Below are 24,233 nucleotides of genomic sequence, written 5' to 3' on the forward strand. Positions count from 1 at the left end.
AACTCATGCTAAACCTAAAAAAAAAAAAAAAACTACTTCTCAACAAACAAACTCACATACAAACCATACATCCTAACTGCAATAAAGAAAACCCATTTCAAACTAGGTAAACTATATCACCACAAGCTCTACTTGGATAAATATACCAAAATAGAACTAGCCAATACCCTACTCATCCCCTCCCTTCTATATGGTAGTGCCATTTTTACAAATTGCACACAACCCTTAGTAATAAATTATAATCCTGTTACAACAAATTAGCCAAATATTTAACGACAAGGCAAAAACTGGTAAAACAAAACACTGAGTAGGAAGTAAGGAAGACACGCACAATGGAAAAAAGTTAAGCGCTTTTCGTTTATGTAAATCACCAACTTCATCAGACAATTCCACCATAAAAAATGCCAGTTAAATACAAGTAAATGCTTGCAATTAACCAATCAAGTACTATAAAAAACACAAGATGACGCCCATTTAAAACACACCACAACAAACATTAAATACTAGAAACTTGTCAACTGTCATACATATTTATAAAAACAATGTATAAATAAATACATGTATTGAACATCTACACAAAATCTGTGTTTGTAAACCCTAAACATAAACTAAAACCCTCACTCTTTAATAATACAAGGTAAAAATATACACGTAAAAAATGTGTACTATAAAAAGTTAACAAACTAAACTTTTAACTTTTAAGTTTCAACATACTACTAATAGTGCATCCGTCATTTAACCCAGGCTGAGTATAAGCATTCAATCTAATTTGCCAGGTTAACTCTAATTCTTCCAGTCTGAGTTCTGCTGGTCCCCCACGTAATTTAATGTTAACTTGGTCGATCACAATGAACTTGAAAAAATGATTAGGAAACTGAAAAACATGTTTGGCTAATGCATTTTCAAGTTTTAGTTTCTTAATTGCATATAAATGCTCGTATATACGGTTATGTAATCTCCTTTCAGTCTTGCCTACATAAAAGGCGGGACAGGACTGACAAAGCTAGATACACAACCATAGATGAATTACAATTGTTTCTCAATTTTAAACAAAATTGACGATTGTTAACAAAAAAATCTATTAGATTTCAAAAATGTGGGTACAGTAGTTACAGGGCTGGCATTTGTACATTCCAGGTGTTTTTACTACATTAACTTTGTTGGTCTCACAATAAGCTTTTAAATTCTTACCCCTTCTGTAAACCATGACCGGCCGGTCACCCACATTGAAACATTTTTGAATCTAATAGATTTTTTGTTAACAATTGTCAATTTTGTTTAAAATTGAGAAACAATTGTAATTCATCTATGGTTGTGTATCTAGCTTTATGTCAGTCCTGTCCCGCCTTTTATGTAGGCAAGACTGAAAGGAGATTACGTAACCGTATATACGAGCATTTATATGCAATTAAGAAACTAAAACTTGAAAATGCATTAGCCAAACATGTTTTTCAGTTTCCTAATCATTTTTTCAAGTTCATTGTGATCGACCAAGTTAACATTAAATTACGTGGGGGACCAGCAGAACTCAGACTGGAAGAATTAGAGTTAACCTGGCAAATTAGATTGAATGCTTATACTCAGCCTGGGTTAAATGACGGATGCACTATTAGTAGTATGTTGAAACTTAAAAGTTTAGTTTGTTAACTTTTTATAGTACACATTTTTTACGTGTATATTTTTACCTTGTATTATTAAAGAGTGAGGGTTTTAGTTTATATTTAGGGTTTACAAACACAGATTTTGTGTAGATGTTCAATACATGTATTTATTTATACATTGTTTTTATAAATATGTATGACAGTTGACAAGTTTCTAGTATTTAATGTTTGTTATGGTGTGTTTAAATGGGCGTCATCTTGTGTTTTTTATAGTACTTGATTGGTTAATTGCAAGCATTTACTTGTATTTAACTGGCATTTTTTATGGTGGAATTGTCTGATGAAGTTTGTGTTTTACATAAACGAAAAGCGCTTAACTTTTTTCCATTGTGCGTGTCTTCCTTACTTCCTACTCAGTGTTTTGTTTTACCAAATTAGCCAAATATGCCTCTGAAAAACTACACCGTTCTCATCATGCCATGCCATCACAGAGTTAAAATGGCTAGAGTTTTCCCACCATCTATAATACACCCAACTAACCATAGCCCACAAACTAATTTCTACACCAAATGACTGCTCTGCCCTCAACTCAATCCTACAAACATACACCCCCACAAGAACACTAAGAGCTTCCTGTAAACTGATGCTTACTGCAACTAAACCCAACAAAAGAGCAGGACAATGTCTGTTCACCCATACCATAGCCAGACTATGGAATAACCTCCCATCTGAAATAACCCAAACTGACCAACCAAAAACTTTTAAAGTAGCCCTAAAAACACATTATCTAAACAATCCATCCTGCACCTGCCTCAGGAGCAAACCGCCTTGAGCAGCATATTTCACCAAATACTAAGATAAGAAAACTTTGAAAACCTGGACTTCACATTTACTAGTGTATTCCTACTATACAGGACACTATAACCTTACCAAAGAAAGTACTGTTTCATAGTCCATGCTTTTTCGATTGATGTAAAATTACAACCTATTGTAAGGATTTTTTTCTAGTTTCAGTTTAATGTAAATCCTAAAAAGTGTAAATTGTAATATGTTTTTCTCCTTGTTATATCTGTAATACTTTTAAATTGTATTTTAAATACTGTCTGTCTTTGTAGTGCTTGTGGAGCGTTTCTCCCTGGCCCTCCACTGAAAATGGGTCTCTGACCCAGTGAACTTTCCCGGTCAACAAATGTTAATAAAATAAATAAATATCTCACTAATGAAGCTAAACGTTCTCTAGCTCAGGCCTTCCTACTCCCCACCCTATTGTACACTGCTCCTATCCTCAGTAACATGCAATCCAATCACTTAAACTTGAAAACACTTATAATAACATTGGCAGATTTGCTGCCAATCTCCCCTACTGCTCCCACCATTGCTTAGCATTAAAAAAACCTGCAATAGCTTGAATTCCAGCAACAACTCCTTCTTCTTCAGCTACATCTCACTCACTCTTTTCTAAACAAACCCTCATTCTGTCCTGCTCTAATAACCCTCATCTCTTCCTACTCTCAAAAACGTACACTCTGCAGCTCTGATCATCTCCGCTTATAAATTTACAAGCCTAATAAAAACATAGGCAAGCTTCTCTACAAATCACTATGTTGCAAAAGCTTGGAATAAACTATAACACTTTTAGCTTCAAAAAATCTCTCAAGGCCAACCTGCTAAAATCTTGATCTTGCCCTTGCTCTGCACCCACTTAATCTACCTTCACTGTTTTCCCTCCTTATATTCACCCTGTGCTCACTCATAAGTATGATCTTCTACTACATGCACATTGTTACTGTGTGCTCACTCATAATTATGGGCTATGGTTTCTTATATATTGGTATTTTACATTGGTTACAGTCATGGTTGTCAGAGATCAGTGTTCATTTCTACTAAGCTATTTCATTGTACTTTTTAAATTTATTTTATAGTGCATTTCATTTTATCTTGAATTTTGTATATATGTTTGGAGCTTTTCTCCTCGGGCCTCCACTAAAAAAGGGCTTTTTGCCCAGTCAGACTAACCCGGTTAACAAATGTCAAATAAATAAATTAAATAAATAACCCTTCTACAGCCATGAGTGGCATGCCATCCTAGATATTCTTAATCTATTTGCTCAACCTTTGAAATAAGTCTGCTACTAAACTGCTCTTGTATTGTAAAAAGGAAGCCTTCTGATCTAAGCAAATACAACAAAACCAATAATTTGAAACACCTCTGAAAGACTTGTTTCACCTCTTGATCTAATTCTTCAGAAAGATTAAACAGTCTCACTTTACTCAAAACATTTTTGCTTTTGTGTGAATTCAATGATGTCAGTCTCCTAATCACCACCACAAGTACAGACATAAGTAGCATCGTGGATGTACTGTAAGCAGAAGGTCTGCAATATTCTGAAATCTCCTTCAAAAGTCTCATCTTTCTAACATGAAATACATCTGCCAAATTATTTCATTCCAATATTTAACCATGTGAATTAAGAAATTAATAGTGGTAGCAGTGGAGTTTGAAGCAATAAATTGTTTATAATGTCTTTTAAGATGCCTACTCTCTTTACAGAGGAACAACAGAATGATACCATAATATAAGGACAAAATGATAGACTTCAACAATTGGCCAAGCTTCTGGTGTCATTCAAAGGGGATCCAGTATCTGTCTGCCTGGGACGACATGATTGACAGACCACGATGCTTTGCCAGAGATATTCTGCACCTGTAGCCCCTGGGATTCAGGTTACTGGCTAAGGCTCTTACCACCCCTATAGTGCCTTTTTTAGGCAAAGTTCAAAAGGACAAAACCACCACCATAACAGGTACACGCATGCAAAATCTGATGGTAATGCTAGAAGTCTAAACTTCCAAATGCACTCTCTCTCGGCACTCCTAAAAATGGAGAGCATTGATATCTGTGCAGTAACTGAGACCTGGTTCAAGGCTCCAGACAGCACCCCTGCAATACCATGCTACAACTCTTACCACACTTTTCGGCCACCAAACCAGGATCGAAACACTAAAGGTGGAGGAGTGTCCATATTCACACCACCAGGTTAGCTTCCCAACACAATGCTTCTGAAATTCCCCAGTTGCAACTAACACTAGGTAAGACTACAATCCAAATTGTAGCTTGCTACAGATCCCCCACCGTGCCCCAAGATTCTCACTACACCTTTCTAAACATACTGGAAAATATTAATATACAACCAAACACCCTAAAACTGGGTGATTTCAACTACCCTGCCATTAACTGGTAAAACTACTCGTGTACCAACACCTTTGCCCAACGGTTCTTGGAATTCATAAATTCCAATGCCCTGGATCAACTAATCCACAGTCCCAACAGGGGCTCCAATATCCTAGACCTGGTCATTACCAACATGGGAAATCAATGCCCCGCACCTATGGTCACCCCCTCTTTGGTCAGGTCAGACCATAAGCTAATCACCCTTAACATCCATATCCCACCCCCACCCCCCAGTAAGGAAACCTCCATAAAAAAACTTCTCCAAAGCCAACTTCATGCTACTCAAGTCAGAAATTACAAACTTCATGACACCCATGCAGACGGGAACTGAAAATTCGACTGCTGAGTCCTACACTAAGGCACTATACGAACACATCCACTCATGCATGAATCATGCCATCCCAAATAGAACCAAGATGCTCTCCTCCAACAAAAGGAAGCCAATCTGGTGGTCCCCTGCCATAAACAAACTTTACAACAAAAGGAAGAAACTGTTGCAGAAAAGAGGAAAATCCCAGGATGCAAAAAAACTCCCTTACCAGCCTCAGTAAGAAGCTGACATCCCTCATAAAATCCTCCAAAGCTAGTTACGAAAATAAAATTGCCAAAGATTCCAAAGACAACCACAAGGCATTCTATAACTATGTCAAGAATCAAAATGGCAATGCACAGATCTGCTCTGAGCTACAACAGAATGGCATTAAATATACTGATCCCAAGGATATTGCCAATATCCTGGCAGATCGATTCAGTGCCAACTTCACCCCCCTCTCACCCCCTAAATGGCCTATCTCAATACCGGAAGATTGCCAAATTCCAGTAATAACGGCCACACAGATAAAAAATGCACTCTCCAAAGCTAAGAATACAGCATCCATGGGACCAGATGACATCCCGGGCTGTGTACTATATGAACTACAAAATGAACTGGCACCTCACCTAAATGTCATGTTTAATTATACCCACACCTCAGGCTTCGTGCCCACTGAGTGGCGCACAGCTACAGTTATCCCACTCCACAAGGGGGGATCCACCCTGGATCCCAGGAAACCACCCAGTCAGTCTGACGAGCCTGATCTGCAAGGCCATGGAACGTATTATCATGGAACTTATAAATAAAGAAATTGGCAACCTTAAAACACTGGACCCCACCCAGTTTGGGTTTGTGAAGGGCCAATCTTGTCTCCTGAACCTGATCAGTCTCCAGGGCGGCGGACGAGGGTAAGACAGTCCACACAGCCTATCTGGACCTCATCAAGGCCTTTGACACCATCCCCCACTCTGGAATCATAGATAAACTTACTAAGCTGGGCATTAATCCCTACGTCACTCGATGGGTTGCCTACAACTTCCGCAGTGGTAAAGCGGTAGCATTGTTACCTCAAAGCAAGAGGTTCTCCCGCTCGTTTCACGGCTTGGCTTGGGAGTACCTTCTGTGTGGAGTCTGCATTTCCTCCCCATGTTTGGGCAGCATTCGAAAGACATGAGTGTGTAAATGGGCGTGCCTTTGTTGAGGGTTGGGCATCGAGCTGGCACCTCAGCGTTTCGTAAAAAAAAAACTACTGCCAAATCATTAGCGGACCGGAGGTCCACTGTGGCGACCCCTTACCGGGGAAAAGCCGAAAGACAAACAACAACAACTTGATGGGTTGCCAACTGGCTTACTGACAGAACCCACACTGTAAAAGTAGCAGACTCCAAATCCAGCTCCAGACACGTGACAAGTGGAGTACTTCAGGGTTCAGTCCTGGGACCTCTCGTTTGGCATGTACTTCTCTGAAGTACAAGCCAACACTAAGGGACTCTGGCTAACAAAGTTCGCAGATGACTGCAAACTGGGAGCCATTACTGAATCCCCAAATGATGTGGATACTCTACAAAAGGGCCTTACAGAAACAGATGCTTGGTGCCAGAGCCATGGGCTCAAGCTCAATGCCAAGAAATATTTAGTTATCCCCTTTGGGAAAAAACATGTACCCATGAATTACCACATAAGTGGCAGTACACTAAAAACCGAAAGTGTGATAAGAGACTTGGGGACACAGGTGGATAGTGGTCTCACCTTCAATAACCACATCGCCACAACAGTCAGGAAATCCTATGTGGCACACCTTATCACTAAGGGCTTTTCATCCAGAAAAGAGGAGGTCATTGTCCCACTGTACTCATCCCTCATTAGACCCATTATAGAATACAATGCCCCGTTTGGTATGTACCTCTCAAGACATCTGCAACAACTGGAAAGGCCGCAGAAATACCTCACTAAAAGAATCACAGGACTAAAGCAGATGCCCTATGCTGACAGTTCCAAAAAACTCCAGCTATACTCGTCGCATATCGTCTACTCCGATGCGATCTCTGCTTAACATACAAGGCCATGTCAAACCCTAAGCTGTTGGACATGCTACACTTAAAGAAATCCCAATTCCTCAGAGCCACACGCTCCAGGGATCTAAACTTTGTCATCACAATAAACAAAACATGCTGGAGGGATAGGTTCCTGACCCAGAGACTCCCCAGACTCTGGAATAGACTGCCCATACATGTCAAGCAAAGCGCCTCTTTGGCCCTCTTCAAAAGGAACCTTGACAACTGGATGGGAGAAAGGAAATTCACCCTGGGGATCACATCAGTCACCCTGCTAGACAGGGGTTCAGGGAAGTAAATAGTGTGGGAAGATGATGATCAGCTTTAACAATTGGCTTAACCACTGGTGTCATTCAAAGGGGATCCAGTGTCTGTCTGCCTGGGATGACATGCTGGACAAGCCACGCTGCTTCGCAAGGGACGGCTTGCACCTGTCACCCCTGGGATTCCGGATATTGGCAAAGGCTCTTGCCACCCCCATAGTGCCTTTTTTAGGCAAGGCTCAAATTCTAAACCTACCACCCTAGAACACAAAAAAGGAAAAAAACTAAGGGTAATGCTGCTCAATGCCAGAAGTCTAAATCTCAAAATGCACGCACTCGAGGCCCTTCTCAATATGGAGAACATCGATGTCTGTGCTGTGACAGAAACCTGGTTCAAGGCTCCTGAGAGCACCCCAGCACTATCAGGTTTTACCTCATATCATGCGTTCCCGCCCCAAAATCCGGACAATACCAAGAAAGGAGGGGGGGTATCCATATTCATCAAGGACACCCACACCTCAAGACTGGTGGCAACGCACGATGCATCGGAGACCATCCAGGTGCAATTAACCATAGGCAAGACTGCTCTGCAAATTGTAGCATGTTACAGGCCACCCTCACAAGCTCAGGAACCTCACATGGCCTTCCTGAAAACACTAGAGGGGATAAATGTATCACCAAACACCATCATACTAGGTGACTTCAATTACCCTAATATAGACTGGGAACACTACTCAAGCCCAAACACCCTAGCCCAAAAGTTCCTGGAATTCATAAACTCAAATGCCATGGAACAACTAGTCACCATCCCCACAAGAGGAGATAACATACTTGATCTCATCATCACGAACATGGGAGCACAATGTTCAACACCGGAAGTATACCCCTCACTGGTGAGATCAGATCACAAACTAATCTCGCTGGAGGTCCTCATCCCACCCCCACCTGAAATAAAAAAGACCACAGTAAAAACTTCTCGAAGCCGACTTCACACTTCTTAAGACCAGTGTGGGCTCCTTTAAGGCCAACGAGCCGGCGGAAAACAGTACTCAAGCCGCTGAATCACTCACAAATGCCTTCTACCAGCACCTGCAGGACTGCATGGATAAGGCAATCCCAAGCAAAACAAAGACTCTCTGTACCAAAGGCAAGCGTCCACTCTGGTGGACCCCAGCCATAAACAAACTCTACAACAAAAGGAGAAAGCTACTACAAGGTAGAGCAAAATCCTTAAAAGGTAAGACACCCTTGATCACTATAAGTAACAAACTAAGAGCTCTCATAAAATCATCCAAAGCAAATTTTGAGAGAAAAATAGCTAAAGACTCAAAAGACAATCATAAGGCATTCTTTAGCTATGTTAGAAACCTGGGAGGAAACTCCCAGATATGCTCAGAACTAGTCAAAAATGATGTGAAGATTACTGATCCTACAGACATTGCCAACATACTGCTGACAGGTTCAGTGCAAACTTCTCCCCCCCCCAAAAGGAGAGATATCTATACCAAACGATTGCAGCCCCCCAAACATTTCCAACGCCCAAGTTAAAACTGCTCTCTCCAAAGCAAAAACACAGCATCCATGGGACCCGACGGTGTCCCGGCTGTGTGCTCCACGAACTCAATGAGGAATTAAACCCACAACTAGGACAGCTATTTAATCAAAGTCTTACCTCTGGATATGTACCCAGGAGTGGCGCACTGCAACTGTGGTCCCACTTCACAAAGGCGGTGCTTCCACCGACCCTGGAAATTACCGCCTATTAGCTTGACAAGCCTTATCTGCAAAGCCATGGAGAGGATCATAATGGACCTCATAAATAAAGACATAGGGAATTTGCAGACCTTGGATCCAACCCAGTTTGGCTTTGTCAAAGGCAGATCATGCCTTTTAAACTTGGTTGACTTTTTGAAACAGTCACCAAAGCCATTGATGAGGAAAGGCAGTCCATACAGCCTACCTGGATCTGGCGAAGGCCTTCGATACAATACCTTACTCGGGTATCATTGAAAAACTCAGCAGCTTAAATGTTAACCCATACATCACAAGATGGGTTGCAAACTGGCTGAGTGACAGAACCCACAGGGTCAGAGTTGCTGGCGCCATGTCAGACTCAAAGCCTGTCACAAGTGGGGTCCCACAGGGCTCAGTCCTGGGCCCACTCTTGTTTGGCATCTACTTTTCCGAAGTACAAGCAAACACAGGAGGGTTATGGCTGACAAAGTTTGCAGAGGACTGCAAACTGGGAGCCATAGTAGAAAACACATCTGACACAGATATCCTTCAGAAGGGTCTCACAGAAACGGATAACTGGTGCCAGAGCCATGGCCTAAAGTTAAATGCCAAAAAATGCATAGTCATACCCTTCGGGAAAAACAAGGTTACCCCTAGCTACCAAATAGGTGGCAATCCACTGAGCACAGAAGAAGTTATCAGGGACTTGGGGACCCAGGTTGATTGTAGTCTGTCATTCGACACCCATGTAGCTAAAGTAGTTAGGAAGACCTTCTACATTGCCCACCTTATCATGAAGGGATTCTCATCTAGATCAAGGGAGGTCATGGTCTCCTTTACTCATCACTCATCAGACCAATGATTGAGTACAATGCCCAATTCGGAATGTATCTGACCAGACACTTGCAGCAGCTGGAGAGACCACAAAAGTTCCTCACCAAAAGGATAAAGGGTCTCAAAAATCTGTCCTATGCTGCCCGACTGAAAGAACTCCAGCTCTATTCAGTCGCCACGCTTGCTCAGAGGTGACCTTTGCCTAGCATACAAGGCCATGTCAAACCCAGATTTGATGAATATGCTTCACCTCAAAAAATCTAGATCCACCAGAGCCACAAGGGCGGGAGACTTAAACCTCGACACGGCTATTAATAGGACGTGCTGGAGGGATAGATTCATCACCCAAAGACTCCCTATGCTGTGGAACAAAATCCCGGTATATGTGAGGCAGAGCACCTCGCTGGCCTTGTTCAAGAGAAATCTTGACCAATGGATGGGAGATCGCAAATATACCCCAGGGATTACCTCAGTGTCACTGCTCGACAGAGGCACAGCAAAATAATGGGTATAGTTCCCCATACTTAAGGGGTGGCGTAAGCCACAAAACGATGGGCTAGGCTTGTAAATGCCCTCGGGCAGATAGCCTAGTATGAACCTATGAACCTATGAACCTATAAGAAATAGCCAGGGAATTGTTATTGCTAGGCTTGTATAGGCCCTATAGCCTAGTACCAACCTATGAACGCTACCACTAAAAATGTATTTATATTCACTAGACTTTGCAGGAGTGGCATTTGTCCAGATAAAATCGGATAAAAGACCAATCAAACATTTTGTAGATGTAAATCCAATCAAATTTTCAAAATAATGGAGTGGGCACATCTGGAGTCTATAAACTCTATACTAAAGTTCAAAATTAAGTTCAAAAATAAATCATTAACAGAAAGAGTAAAAAATTCAAAGAGAAAAATATCATCACTATTATGTTTTTTTTGTTAGAATAACCTCAGAAAAATGATCCCTACTCAAATAAATCCCCATGGGCAAATCATCCTAAATTGTCGCCCTTTAAGAAAACTGTCCATAGATAATAATCACTCAGTTCTGAAGAAAGCCACACTGGGCAGGAGATGATATCCTTCTTCTCTTAAAAAAAACAGACTTGAGCTATCAAAGAATTTCTCTCTGTAACAGTCAAGTAGCATGTTACAGTCAAAGTCTAAAGAAAAGATGGGTTAAGTAGTGATCAAATCAGACATTTAGAAAAGACCACTTAGAAGCTTAGCCACGACATCCAGCCGTAATAAGAGACTGTTTGCTCCTCTAGAAAGCAGACCCTTTCATATACCCCAGCTGTGAATGAAAGTCCATCCAGTCATCAAGTTTTATTCTGAAAGTAGCTAAAGGAATTAACCATGTGTACAGGGATTCTGTTCCAGAAAAGCAGGTGTTGAGGTGAATCGCGTCTGCATTGCACCAATAGGCATTATTGATGGTTTAGGTCTTTTAAATTGGGTATTTGGTGCACTACTGATTTTATGAAGATAGAGGATGATCAAACAGCAAGGTTTTTTATAAGGACAGACAGTCAGAAAGACGGACCTAACTTATTCTAAACCTGTAAACTTCTTTGTCAGGAATCTCAGAGGGTCTTCAAGTTGGTCAAAAGCATGAACTTAACCAAGGAATCCATCATTTTGACCAAGAGACATGGGTGTGTAAAACATGCACCCACATTAGGTTCAACACAGCTGCCTGCTACCAACAATGGAAATGGTTATGGGCACAAAGTAGTACTTCCGATCCAACCAGTTAAGAGAACTAGGTAGTGTTGGGTTCTTGCCTCACTTAATTTAATATAAAGTTTCTGCTAATCAAATCCATGAAGATTCACCCTTATAACCTGATGTGGGTGCAGCTGTCAGAACAGGAAAAATGAACAGACCTATAGGTCAACAACAAAAGAGTGATGGTTAGTTTGAAAAGAGGCATAATAATATGCAAAAAACATAAGGCACTTAAGCTAGAAAAGCTTTACAAATCCTTCATAGAATATTTGCAGTAAAATTATTACCCAGGGAAATATCTTATTCCAAGACCAAAAACTTTGAACAAACACTAAAAACGTGCTCATTAATTCCAAAATGAGACTAGAACAGGTCTGACAGCCAACACAAACACACTGGAGATCACTAGAGATAATCATACTGATGCCCACATTTACAAACTTTAAGAGCCGTCAGGTGGTAACAGCAGGCAGCACTTCACAAAGCAGTAATTTCAGCTATTTTATCTCTGCTGAGATATTTGTTAGAATAGCTGTCAGTAGCTTAAAACTGTATGACCAAGGGCAGAAAAAGAAGACAGGCAATATGGATAAGTGCAAACCCAGTGTCATAGTTTTCAGTTTGGTCTAGCCTTAACTTTCTACTGTATTAGGTACATCTGATATGATTTTCCACATTCAACTGTTACTTAAAAACTGAGCTGATAAAGGCTTAACATTTATCCCCTTTCTACTGAATTTTTTCTAGTTTCTAACCTCAATGTCCAGTATTCATATCAACCCCAAATAGTTTTACGAATATTTGCAAAAATGCAGTACAATAACATGATATTCTAAATCAGATTTCAAAAAAAATAAATAAATAAGCTAGTTCAATGAACCTTTACTAACCAATTCCAGTATAATATTTAAAAAATGAACCCACTAAAACCATAGCATTTCAAATGTTAACAGTGTCAATTAATAGTGAAGTAGACAGAGTGGAATATTTAGGAGACAATTCCAAAACTCCATAAATCCTTTGTGTACAATTTAGTAAGTCATTAGGAGCGCCATGGCAAACATCTTTCAGTCTGAAAAAAAAACTAACGTCTACTGAAGAACTTTCAATGCAGTTCAAAATAAAAAAGCACAATACAGTTTCAACAGAACTCCCATCTTAAAAGATTCATAAAATTTCCTCTTCCAGAACAGAGACTCTCAGAACATATTTAGACAAGTATGGCATCCATTTACATATACAATCAAGATCCAAAAAACATTGCTCATCTCTGGTAACAGATTCAACCATCCATAATGAAAGTTCTTCACAAAAAAAAAAAAAAAAAAGTTGTTTCATTACATACTACATCCTTTTCATTTACGTCTGTACCTTCCAAACCACAGCAATTTGGTTTGATTTTGTAGAGATGAGTTAATCGGTAATATGGTTTTCAACTACAGCTAAACTTTTATGAACACAACTTTTTTGTAATTTTCAAATATTGCACTTCAGTGGTGTCATGCATATATGAGCAATGACACTACTGCTTATATTTCTGCAGTATTCTGTCTCTTCTGCTAATGTACTACAGCATGAACTAAACTGATGCAAACAGCTTCTATAATAAATACAATGAATTTTCAAATATTGCACTTCAGTGGTGTCATGCATATATGAGCAATGACACTACTGCTTATATTTCTGCAGTATTCTGTCTCTTCTGCTAATGTACTACAGCATGAACTAAACTGATGCAAACAGCTTCTATAATAAATACAATGCTCAACATCATGCAAGTATGATGTGTGAATACAAAGATCATACAGCTATATCCACATATGTATAAAAGGCAATGCACAGACACCTGTGCATACAATTCAGCAATACACAAGTATACACATGTATGATTATGCAAATAATCCTGAACAGAAAACCATACTACTTGCAGACTTTACAGAAAGGTGTGTAAGGGTAGAAGCCAGTATTATTTTTAAAACTGGGTGCATGCTAGAAAAGGTGATCTGATGAACGGAGAGAACATCCACAACCACCACCCACCAAAAAAGGGGGTAGGTGGCAGAACCATGTCTACAAACAATACAGCTCTTGTGGTACTACATGACCCAGTTCTGCAACCTGCTCACAGTTGTGGTACACAAAGGAAACTTGGGGTTTGCTGAATACCTGCATTTCATCAACTTCACGAAAAAATATTTCACGGGATAATACTGTTTTACTGGAAAAGACGGCAAGGACTGTATAAAAGATATGGAGCAAATAAATATAATGAAGAGTATGAAAACTGTCAAACTTACCCACTAATGTGCTGTTAAGCGAGCTTGTGTCAGCCACCGACAGGAGTGAAGCCAAGATCGACCTGTACACAAACAGCATAAGAATGTAGCGGTGATCAAGAACAAGGGGAAAGAGTCTAACTTCCACCAAGACATGCTGAAGCATGCCTGACAGGTAAAGGTAGCAGCAGCTTACTTAAAACAAAAACTGCAAAGTGATTTAAGTTACTTTGTGAAGGTTTAGCTGTTAATTGGCGCTTTTGTCCGAAAGCCTCTTAGGAAAAAAAGGTCTGTCCAGTAGAACTGAACAAATTGTACATAATTAAATGTGTGATATGGCATACTTTCAAATTCTTATGCTACTGTAATACTTTGTTTATACGCTTCATTTTGCATTCCTTTTTAAGACCGCTCCTGACCATATTAAAAGTAGACCATGGTCTAAGAATAGCTGCCGGTGCCACTAAAGCCATACAAACTGCACACGGTAAGAGCAGTCGGCGTCATCCTGTCAAAAACAGACCCGGCATTCCCGCGTCATGCTGAAAAAAATGCCATCAACAGCACTATATACAAATGACCCAAAGGCCGGTACTAGTACCAGCCTTTACCTCTAAAGTTCTTAGCCTCAATAACCAAGGGCAAAGCCAGACAATAACAAGCAGTGGACAAAAATTAGGGAGAGGTTTTAAATCCTGCTCTTACTAGAAAATTATTCAAATAACAGGTAGCACGCATCTTCAAATGAATATGAAATTAGAAATTCAAGTGTCCGTCAATATTCAGTGGCAGCAATCCACATGAATTTGACAGAAAAACATTTAAACAATAAATACATAAATAAGACAAAAAAAATCACACTAACAGTGGGAAAACAAATGCAGTTGACATCCGTGACTAATCTACGTCTTGTTTTAACATATGATTTGTAGGAAAAATATAATCAACATACAAAACAGTTACGGTAACACCCAAAACAAACAGCTATGGCACTTTTTATTTCTCACCTCAACCAGAAACACTCCCTTTCCTTCAGACTGTTTTCAAACACCTAATCTGCAACCGACCAGCTCAGAGTCCACCTTGCGAAACCACAGATGAAATAATTTAACTCAGTTGTTCTTATAAAACAAGGACCAGAAATGTTACAAAACTTGAACTGTGTCACAAACTTCATCCATAAAGACAATACTAATCTGGTCAAAACAACAGTGGAAAGAACAAAAACAATTCCAAGACAATCTCGATATTACGACAAAAGTGAAGGCTAACTGACGTTCTCCAATCATGTGATTCCCACGTTTAACACGTCAGACATTTTCTATGGGACTTCGTATTTCTCAAGAGGAGTAGGAACCTTCGCATGTCACGTGATCCTGATGTTCTTGATGCTATGGCGTAAGCGTGTATTTCGTTTTGCAAGTGATTTTTTTTTTGCGTTTGATTACCGTAATAGTCCGAGTAGGGCGTTTATATTTCTCACATGCTTCTGAACCTCTTAGCTAAAGCAGTCTAGACAAAGCCAAACATAATGGGGGTACGAAAGATAAAGAATAGGGATAATTTTAATTATTGCTCTTATAAACTTAGAAAGTTGCTAGAATAAAAGGTTTTATGTTACAAATTTAGGGCCAACTTTTCATGTCAAACATTGGGCTTTCAGGCCAGTTATTTTACATTAAGAGGGTTTGTGGTCTGCACTTTTGTGGGAGGAGAGGCTGGACTCTGCCCTTCTGAGCTGGGAATTTCTGGTTAAAGGCTTATAGTGCATGCATATCTGAACTGCTTCTTACTGAAGTTGGTGCGCCTTGTTTGCTGTGGCATAGACTGGATTCGGGCCTGCTGGATCTAGCTTTGTTTGTGTAACTTGAGCACTAATCCAGGCATTCTCTAAAGTATTCAATTGTATTTATTACTGCTTGGTAGTAACTTGATTAAAGTGTAGCTAACATTCTAAGTCTTTTGAATTAAGCACTTGGGCTTCAGACCAGTTGTTTTACATTAGGAAGGTTTGTGGCATGCACTGTGGTGGCAGGACAGGTAGCTTTCATCCTTCTAAGTTGGGAACTGCTGATTGAGAGCCCAGTGTCTGTTATTCTTAAAGTGTATTAGTTCTGGTTTAGGCACTTGGGCTTCAGGCCAGTTATTTTACATTAAGAAGGTTCGTGGTCTGCACTCTTGTGGGAGAAGAGGCTGGACTCTGCCCTTCTGAGCTGGGAATTTCTGGTTAAAAGTTTATAGTGCCTGAATATTTTAACTGTATCTTACTGAAATTGGTACACCTTGTTTGCTGTAGCATAGACTAGATCCAGGCCTGCTGAATCTAGCTTTGTTTATATGCTTGTTGTTTGTTTGCTTGTTATTTCCCTGGAACACTAATTCCACCTAATACGCGGCTTCTCAGCGCTTCTGTGGATCACTAGTGATATCTGCATTGCTTACTGTACTTATTTCCTTGTTTAACTTGAAAGAAAGTTACTGTTTGTCGTTTTTGCATTTAAGTTACCTGTAACACATTGCACTTAAGTTACCTGGCACTTGCGCGCTAAAGCAATTATATAAGTCAGCACTAAAAATTAAAAGCACTACACCCTCACTCCCCACTGGCCCTTGTTTTCAATTATTAAGGAATTCCCAATATTATTCTAGCATGTCCAAAGGTCAGTTGTCAATCTCCTGTCCGGTCCAGCTGGTGAATCTGGGAATCTTGAGGCAATGTTACAACTGCCTCATGTACACAGACAACCCTCTCCTCCTCCCAACAAATTCCAACACATGTGAGAGATGCAACCATATAGCCAAACTGGAGGCTAAGCTCTCTCAACTCAGTACTGGCATAACCAGTCAGGAGGAGAAGGAAACCACACTCACTACAATTCCATTCTCACATAGACCTACCACGACAGCAAACCAAACACATAATCACGCAAAAACATACTCGGAGGCTCTAAATAAAGATCTGGCTAAGCAGCAGAGACCTCCAAAGCAGACACCCAAGCAACCGCTACCCCAAAACAAAACACGTGCAACACATATCTCACAAAGCCAGTGTGCCGAACAGTCACAGCCCTTAAGACTAAACAACACACCTGATACACTTGTAATAGGTGACTCTATCGTCAGGCACACTTGACGTCCCGCTCACCAGGCTGAACAAGGAGAGAGTCACGGTGAGCAGCCTGTCGGGCGCTAGGATCCGCCACATAACACAAGCACTCAGGTCACTCCAAGGCAAGTACAAATATGACTCGGTCATTGTCCATGCTGGTGTGAATGACCTGAGACGTACCTCCCTGGACTACATGGAAAGAGACATAAAGGAGCTCTCTGAGCATGTAGCCCAGGCCGGTATGACCCTGACCTTGAGTAGCATCTTACTCTCACCAAGAATGATGCCACAATATGAAGACAAGATGATCAATTTCAACAATTGGCTTAAGTACTGGTGTCATTCAAAGGGGATCCAATGCCTGTCAGCTTGGGATGATATGCTCGACAAGCCACGATGCTTCGCTAGGGGCGGCTTGCACCTGTCACCCCTGGACTTTCGGATATTGGCAAAGGCTCTTGCTACCCCATAGTGCCTTTTTTAGGCAAGGCTCAAAAGACAAACCCACCTCCATAGGTATCACAAGGGATAAGAAACTAAGAGTAATGCTACTCAACGCCAGAAGTCTAAACCTCAAGATGCACGCACTCGAAACTCTCCTTAGCATGGAGAACATCGATATCTGTGCAGTAACAGAAACCTGGTTCAGGGCTCCCGAGAGCACCCCAACACTACCAGGTTATACCTCATACCATGCTTTTTGGCCCCAAAACTTGGACCGAACCACAAAAGGAGGGGGAGTATTGATATTCATCAAAGAAACCCACACCTCCAGGTTGGTGGCAAACCACAAAGCATCAGAGACTATCCATGTGCAACTAACAGTGGGTAAAACTGCCTTCCAGTTTATAGCCTGCTACAGACCACCCTCTCAAACCCAGAAACCCCACTCGGCCTTTCTGAGAACACTGGAAAATATGAAGGTCTCTCCAAACACCATTATATTGGGCGACTTCAACTACCCAAACATAGACTGGGAGCATTACTCTAGCTCCAACACCCTAGCCCAAAGGTTCCTAGAATTTATAAACTCAAATGCTATGGAACAACTTGTTACCACTCCCACAAGAGGGGAAAACATACTGGACCTGATCATCACCAACATGGGGACTCTATGCTCCAGACCAGAAGTGTATCCCTCACTGGTAAGATCAGACCATAAACTAATCTCACTGGATATTCACATCCCGACCCCACCCCCTGCCCAGAAAACCACAGTGAAAAACTTCTCTAAAGCAAATTTCACACTCCTCAAAACTGAGGTGGAATCCTTCAAAGCCCCCGGGCCTGTGGAAAATACGGCCCAGTCCGCATAATCCTTTATAAACGCATTCTATGAACACCTTCAGGAATGCATGGATTATGCGATCCCAAATAAAACCAAGACCCAATAATCCAAAGGCAGACGTCCTGTCTGGTGGACCCCAGCCATAAACAAACTATACAATAGAAGGAGGAAGCTACTTAATGATTGAGCAAAATCCCAAAAAGGGAAGGCATCACTGATCAGTATTAGCAAAAAACTACGGGCACTCATAAAATTGTCTAAGGCCAGCTTCGAGAGAAAAATTGCACAGGACACTAAGGATAATCACAAGGCTTTCTTTAGTTATGTTAGGAACCTGGGTGGTAATTCCCAGATATGCTCAGAATTAGTCCAAAATGACAAAAAATACACTGAACCCACAGACATTGCCAACATCCTAGCTGACAGGTTCAGCACAAACTTCTCCCCTCCCACCAAAGGGCAAATATCTATCCCAGCAGAGTGCTGCCCCCCTGACATCTCAGATGCTCAGGTAAGAGCCGCCCTCTCCAAAGCAAAAAACACAGCATCAATGGGACCAGACGGTGTCCCGGGCTGCGTCCTACATGAACTCCAAGAGCAGCTAAACCCAAACATAAAACTACTGTTCAATCTCAGCCTTACTACAGGATATGTGCCCAAAGAGTGGCGTACAGCAACTCTCCATAAAGGTGGTGCCTCAACGGATCCTGGAAACTATCGCCCCATAAGCCTGACCAGCTTGGTCTGCAAAGCTATGGAAAGGATCATCATGGACCTCATAAATAAAGATATTGGGGACCTACAGACACTGGATCCTACCCAGTTCGGCGTTGTTAAGGGCAGATCCTGCCTCTTAAACCTGGTTGATTTCTTTGAAACAGTCACCAAGGCCATTGACGAGGGGAAGGTGGTCCACACAGCCTACCTGGACCTCGCAAAAGCCTTCAATACAATACCCCACTCGGGCATTATAGATATGCTCACCAGCTTAAATATAAACCCCTGTGTCACTAGATGGATTGCAAACTGGCTCAAGGACAGAACCCACATGGTTAGAATTGCTGGAGCCATGTCAGACTCCAAACCAATTACAAGTGGTGTCCCACAAGGCTCAGTCCTGGGACCTCTCTTGTTCGGTATATATTTCTCGGAGGTACAGGCCAACACGGAAGGACTGTGGCTGACCAAGTTTGCAGATGACTGCAAACTGGGCACCATAATCGACTCCCCAGCTGACACAAGCATCCTCCAAAAGGGCCTCATAGAAACAGACAACTGGTGCCAGAGCCATGGCCTCAAGCTAAATGCCAAAAAGTGTATAGTCATCCCCTTTGGCAAAAACAAAGTGCCCACAAATTACCACATAGGTGGGAATCCATTAAGTACAGAAGAAGTAATTAGGGACCTGGGGACCCAAGTTGATAGCAATCTCTCATTTGACAACCACATGGCCAAAGTGGTTAGAAAAACATTTTATATACCCACCTAATCATGAAGGGATTCCCATCTAGATCAGGGGAGGTCATCGTGCCTCTTTACTCACCCCTCATCGGGCCCATAATTGAGTACAATGCCCCTTTTGGGATGTACCTTACCAGACACCTGCAGCAACTGGAAAGACCCCAAAAGTACCTCACCAAGAGGATCAAAGGGCTCAAACAGATGCCATATGCTGCCCGGTTAAAGAAACTCCAGCTCTACTCAGTGGCATACCGCCTGTTCAGAGGCGATCTGTGCCTGACGTATAAAGCCATGTCCAACCCGGAATTAATGGACATGCTGCACCTCAGACAATCCAAATCCCATCGAGCTACGCGCTCGAGAGACTTGAACTCTCAGCAGACACCCAAACAACTGCTACCTCAAGACACCCCACAAGCAACACATAAACCACAAAAGCAGTGTGCAAAGCAGTCACAGCCCTTAAGGCCAAATACAACACCAAACATACTTGTCATAGGTGACTCCATAGTCAGACACACTGACGTCCCACTCACCAGGCTGAACAAGGAGAGGGTCACAGTAAGCTGCCTATCGGGCGCTAGAATCAGCCACATAACACAAGCACTCGGGTCACTCCACGGCAAGTACAAATATGACACAGTCATTGTCCATGCTGGTGTGAACGACCTGAGACGTACCTCCCTGGACTACATGAAAAGAGACATAGAGGAGCTCTCTGATTATGTAGCCCAGGCAGGTATGACCCTAACCCTGAGCAGTATCCTTCCTTCACCAAGAATGATGCCACAATATAGAGACAAGATGATCAGCTTTAACAATTGGCTTAATGTCTAGTGTCATTCAAAGGGGATCCAGTGTCTGTCTGCCTGGGATGACATGCTTGACAAGCCACGCTGCTTGCAAGGGCGGCTTGCACCTGTCACCCTGGGATTCTGGATATTGGCTAAGGCTCTTGCCACCCCCATAGTGCCTTTTTAGGCAAGGCTCAAATTCTAAACCTACCACCCTAGAAAACAAAACGGGAAGAAACTGAGGGTAATGCTGCTCAATGCCAGAAGTCTAAATCTCAAAATGCACGCACTCGAGGCCCTTCTCAGTATGGAGAACATCGATGTCTGTGCTGTAACTGAAACCTGGTTCAAGGCTCCTGAGAGCACCCGGCACTATTAGGTTTTACCTCATATCATGCGTTCGGCCCCAAAACCCGGACCACACCACAAAAGGAGGGTGTATCCATATTCATAAAGGATACCCACACCTCCAGGTTGGTGGCAACGCCGAAGGCGGAAACCATCCAGGTGCAACTAACCATAGGCAAAACTGCTCTACAAATTGTAGCATGCTACAGGCCACCCTCTCAAACTCAGGAACCCCACACAGCCTTCCTGAAGACACTGAAGGGTATAAATGTATCTCCAAACACCATCATATTGGGTGACTTCAACTACCGAATATAGACTGGGAACATTACTCAAGCCCTAACTTTCTAGCCCAACGGTTCCTGGAGTTCATAAATTCAAATGCCATGGAACAGCTAGTCACTGTTCCCACGAGAGGAGAAAATATACTAGATCTCATTGTCACAAACATGGGGACAAAATGCTCCACACGAAGTATATCCTCATTGGTGAGATCTGATCATAAACTAATCTCACTGGAAATCCACATCCGCCCCCACCCCAAACAAAAGACCATAGTGAAGAACTTCTCTAAAGCAAACTTCACACTACTCAAGACTGGTGTGGTATCCTTCAAGGCCCTGAGCCAGAGGAAACCACAACCCAAGCTGCAGAAGCCCTTACAAATGCCTTCTATGAACACCTCCAGGACTGCATGGATCAGGCAATCCCAAATAAAACCAAGACTCTTTCCACAAAGGGCAAACGTCCAGTCTGGTGGACCCCAGCCATTAACAAACTTTACAATAAGAGGAGAAAGCTATTACATGATAGAACAAAATCCATAAAAGGGAAGTCACCCCTGATCATTATTAGTAAAAAATACGAGCACTCATAAAATCAACTAAGGCCAATTTTGAGAGAAAAATTGCCATGGATTCAAAGGACAATCATAAGGCCTTTTTCAGCTATGTTAGGAACCTGGGTGGAAACTCCCAGATATGCTCAGAATTAGTCCAAAATGATACAAAATCACTGAACCCACAGACATTGCCAACATACTGGCAGACAGGTTCAGTGCAAACTTCACCCCTCTCCCCTAAAGGAGAGAACTATCCCAGCCGAGTGTAGCCTCCCGGACATCTCAAATGCGCAGGTGAAAGCTGCTCTCTCTAAAGCTAAAAACACAGCATCAATGGGACGGATGGTGTCCCCGGCTGTGTGCTACGAGCTAAATGAGGAATTAAACCCACATAAGGCAGCTGTTTAATCTCAGCCTTACCACAGGATCGTGCCCAAGGGTGGCGTCACGGCAACTGTGGTCCCACTCCACAAAGCGGCGCCTCTACGGACCCTGGTAATTACGCCCCATAAGCTTAACAAGTCTAGTCTGCAAGGCTATGGAGAGGATCATAATGGAGCTCATAAACAAAGATATAGAGGACTTGCAGACATTGGACCCGACCCAGTTTGGCTTTGTCAAGGGAAGATCATGCCTTTTGAACTTGGTTGACTTCTTCGAAACAGTCACCAAGGCCATTGATGAGGAAAGGCAGTCCATACAGCCTACCTTGACCTTGCAAAGGCTTTCGACACAATACCCCACTCGGGTATTGTAGAAAAACTTACCAGCTTAAATGTAAACCCATATGTCACAAGATGGGTTGCAAACTGGCTTAAGGACAGAACCCACAGGGTTAGAGTTGCTGGCGCTGTGTCAGACTCCAAGCCGGTCACAAGTGGTGTCCCACAGGGCTCGGTCCTTGGCCCCTATTGTTTGGCATCTTCTTCTCAGAAGTACAGGCCAACATGGGAGGACTTTGGCTGACAAAGTTTGCAGGCGACTGCAAACTGGGCGCCATAGTGGAAAGTGCATCGGACACGGATATCCTTCAGAAGGGACTCACGGAAAACGGATAGCTGGTGCCAGAGCCATGGCCTGAAGTTAAACGCCAAAAATGTATAGTCACACCCTTCGGGAAAAACAAGGTAACCCCAAGCTACCATATAGGTGGCAATCCACTAAGCACAGAAGAGGTTATCAGGGACCTGGGGACCCAGGTTGACAGTGGCCTTTCTTTTGACACTCACGTTGCTAAAGTGGTTAGAAAGACCTTCTACATTGCCCACCTGATCATGAAGGGATTCACATCCAGATCTAGTGAGGTCATTGTTCCCCTGTACTCTTCACTTATCAGACCAATGATCGAGTACAATGCCCCATTCGGGATGTATCTCACCCGACATCTGCAGCAATTGGAGAGACCCCAAAAGTTCCTCACCAAAAGGATAAAGGGACTCCAAAATCTGTCATATGCTGCCAGATTGAAGAAACTCCAGCTCTATTCAGTCGCATACCGTCTGCTCAGAGGTGACGTGCCTGACGTACAAGGCCATGTCCAACCCGGAATTAATGGACATGCTCCACCTCAAAAAATCCAAATCCACCAAAACCACTAGAGCAAGCGACTTAAACCTTAGCACGGATATAAATAGGACGTGCTGGAGGGATAGATTTATCACTCGGAGACTCCCTATGCTGTGGAATAAAATCCCGGTCCATGTGAGGCAGAGCACCTCGCTGACTCTGTTCAAGAGAAATCTAGACCTGTGGATGGGAGATCGTAGGTTTACCCCGGGAATCATCTCTGTGTCACTGCTGGACAGAGGCACAACAAACTAATGGGCACAGTATTTTTTCATATAAGGGGTGGCGTAAGCCACAAAAATTTGGGCTAGGCTTATAAATGCCTTAGGGCAGATAGCCTAGTATAAACCTATGAACCTATGAACCTCAGCACTGAAATAAATAGGACATGCTGGAGGGACAGATTCATAACCCAGAGGCTCCCTTCACTCTGGAATAAAATCCCAGTCCAGGTTAGGCAGAGTCCCTCACTGACTCTCTTCAAGAGGAATCTTGATGAGTGGATGGGAGATCATAGGTTTACCCTGGGTATCACTTCTGTGTTACTGTTAGACAGAGGCACAGTATACTAACCTCGAAAAAGGGCATAGCAAAATAAATTTAAAATGGGTGGCGAAAGCCAAACACATTCTGGCAAGGCTTATAAATGCCCTAGGGCAGATAGCCTAGTATGAACCTAAAATGCATGTATTTTGGTACCCCAGTCCCCTCCCACGCAGCCATTCCAGTGTCCAATTACATGGCTTTTTCTCCATTTCTTACCAGTTGCCATAAACACTGTTCAAAACT

At 42.3% G+C, this 24,233-nt stretch overlaps 1 protein-coding gene across 2 annotated transcripts in view; it reads right to left on the reverse strand.

Annotated features, from left to right (window-relative positions):
- RNF185 (ring finger protein 185) overlaps window positions 1-15,367 on the reverse strand; it is a 471,432-nt gene extending 456,065 nt beyond the window's left edge. Inside the window, exons 1-2 of one of the 2 annotated variants that reach the window (XM_044068823.1) lie at window positions 15,045-15,367; window positions 14,059-14,120 (exon numbers count right to left, since the gene is read on the reverse strand). The gene's annotated coding sequence lies outside the window, so the exon portion shown is untranslated. The remainder of the gene's footprint in view (window positions 1-14,058; window positions 14,121-15,044) is intronic. The other variant, XM_044068822.1, reaches the window with a different exon arrangement.
- Window positions 15,368-24,233: the final 8,866 nt, after the last annotated feature.

Source organism: Protopterus annectens, chromosome 4.part0 (assembly GCF_019279795.1).
Source record: "Protopterus annectens isolate FY-2018-M chromosome 4.part0, PAN1.0, whole genome shotgun sequence".
NCBI lineage: Eukaryota > Metazoa > Chordata > Ceratodontiformes > Protopteridae > Protopterus > Protopterus annectens.